The following is a 2,265-nucleotide window of genomic DNA, read 5'->3' as shown; positions in this document are numbered from 1 at the left end:
CCCCCTCCGCTGCAAGGTCCCTCTGCTTCCATTCACTCCCAGGACCCCTTATTCAGCCTCATCACTGGGCACCAGATCCCTTTTTGCTTCTGGAGCTACAGTCGTAACAGATCATCTTCTACTCCCATCATTTGCCCTTTCTCCTCTCCTCTGGAACACACTCAGATATTAGATCCTCTTAAACAACCAGATCCCACCTCTTCATATGATGCTACTCTTTGTGAGGACCTCAGCTTCTCATTTCTCACCAATACCTAATTCATTCACCCCATGAATACCACTGATTCACTTGGCTGTCAGCCGCCTCCAGCAGATGTCTCTACCCCACCATTGCCGGGCTCGACTCTAACAGTGTTTGTTTTGGGCTTGATTTCAGGCTTAGTGAACACTGTCCCAGAGAGCGCTTCTTCAGAAAAAGCCCCTTCTGTCTGGCCTCTTCTGTTGCAACAACTCAAGCACTGACTGCTCAAAACACTTGCCCATTTCAACCTTCTGGTGGCAGGTGTCTGCTGAGGACTTGTTTCTCCTACCTTCTCGTACTGTGATGTCCAGCAGGAGACATCTCTCTTTGCCCATCAGGTTGTATCTCTGGGGAGATCCTGTAGCCAGATATGTGGATGCAGGTAGACATGCTTTCCTCAGCTCTACTATCCAGAAGCCCCTGGAGGTACAAGTCACAGAGTGCAGATTTCCAGATTTGGGAGTAGAAAAAAGAGGGGATCATTTCTTAAAAATTTTTCTTAAATATTTATTTTTGAGAGAGAGACAGAGCATGAGCAGGGGAGGGGCAGAGAGAGGGAGACACAGAATCTGAAGCAGGCTCCAGGCACCACGCTATCAGCACAGAGCCCAACATGGGGCTCAAACTCAGGAGCTCTGAGATTATGACCAGAGCCGAAGTAGGACACTTAACCGACGGACACACCCAGGTGCCCCTTTCTTGAAGAGGGGATCATTTCTAAAACAGAGGGCATATTACCAACTCCATTGTTCTGTGATTCCCTTAGCATCACTTGCTGTCCCACAGCCCTCTTTGACTCTTCTGGATATATGAAGGTGAACTAGACAAATTGCACAGTCTGTAGGAGCTTACAAATCCCCAAACCTTCAGAGACTCTGCAGCAGAAATGTAGCTAGCTCTTCGGAGGTCCATACTCTGTACAGCAAGTCGCTGCTTGCTACCCTCCTGTCCTTTGACTGTTGTCCCTCACCACTTTCTCTTTCTCTTATTCAATCTCTAATGCCCTCCTCCTGCAATCCAAATTCAGATAACCAATCCCTAGACCCTTTCCCCACCTTAAAGTCTAGCCCCAGCCCTTGGGGGAAAGTTCTAGAGAGGAAGAACTTACCAAAGCGGGAGGGGACCTTCTCTAAGTTGAGTTTCCACTTTAGGAATATGATGATGGAGATCAATTTAGGAATGAATTGGAATTCTTTCAAGGATTAAACAGTTGAGGGAGATAGTCAAGGTCAAAGCATCCCCAGCTCTGGAGAAGTATGGGTCAGTAGAAGCCCTGTGGCCATAAGCTTCAGGCCCCAAGGAAAAGGCGGAAAAAGAATGTAGCCCCAAACGCTGAGAGGGCCTTGGGAGATCCAAAGCACACATGCATCAATGAAGGGAGGTAAGACTGGGGACATACCAATCCGAGCAGTGACTCTCCCAGCCCAGGGGCTTAGGTGACATCCTAATGAACAAGACCCGTAGTTTTTGACCCGGTACAAAGTACAAAACATCACTTGGGAACAAAGGAGGGGATGTTTGTTTCGTGGCTTTGTCCTAGGACACAAGTTAAGGGCAAGTAGATCGCTTCCAAAAACTCCATCACCTGTGCATTGTCCACATCCAAGTTGAAACCAGAGGAGTTTGGGTAAAGTATCATAGTCATTGTTCCAAGCATTTGGGACACATCAGCGAGAAAAACAAAACTCCCTGTCCTTGTCGAGTTTACATCATCGGTCCTTTGAGTCAGCTTCCTCTCAAACGGCTCAAAACTCTGTTAAACCTCCTTCTTTTCCCTCAAGCTTCTGCCCCTCCCACCTCCTCAACACATTTACTGTGTCCTGAAAGGTACCAGGAGCCTTTCGTTATCAGATCTTCTAAACGGTTGCATCCCGCCCTCCTTCCCTCACTGCTGTGTGAAGAAGGGGTCCTTCCGCGACGCCTTCCTGGACTCTCCCAAGGAGGGACGGGTGCCCTCACTTTCGTCATCACAACTCTTGTTACACTGTGTTGCAATTTTCGGCGACCGTCCAGCTTCTCTGAGC

General features: G+C 48.4%; 1 long non-coding RNA gene across 1 annotated transcript in view; it reads right to left on the bottom strand.

Annotated features, from left to right (window-relative positions):
- LOC144236191 (uncharacterized) overlaps nucleotides 1–2,057 on the bottom strand; it is an 8,527-nt gene extending 6,470 nt beyond the window's left edge. The window contains exons 1-2 of the long non-coding RNA XR_013336440.1: nucleotides 1,350–2,057; nucleotides 531–661 (exon numbers count right to left, since the gene is read on the bottom strand). This is a non-coding gene — a long non-coding RNA (uncharacterized LOC144236191). The remainder of the gene's footprint in view (nucleotides 1–530; nucleotides 662–1,349) is intronic.
- Between the last annotated feature and the right edge of the window lie 208 nt (nucleotides 2,058–2,265).

This window comes from Crocuta crocuta, unplaced genomic scaffold (assembly GCF_008692635.1).
Source record: "Crocuta crocuta isolate KB4526 unplaced genomic scaffold, BGI_CrCroc_1.0 scaffold95, whole genome shotgun sequence".
Taxonomy (NCBI): Eukaryota; Metazoa; Chordata; class Mammalia; order Carnivora; family Hyaenidae; genus Crocuta; species Crocuta crocuta.
The sequence above is the reverse complement of the archived record's forward strand: the minus strand, read 5'-3'. Positions and strand labels throughout refer to the sequence as shown.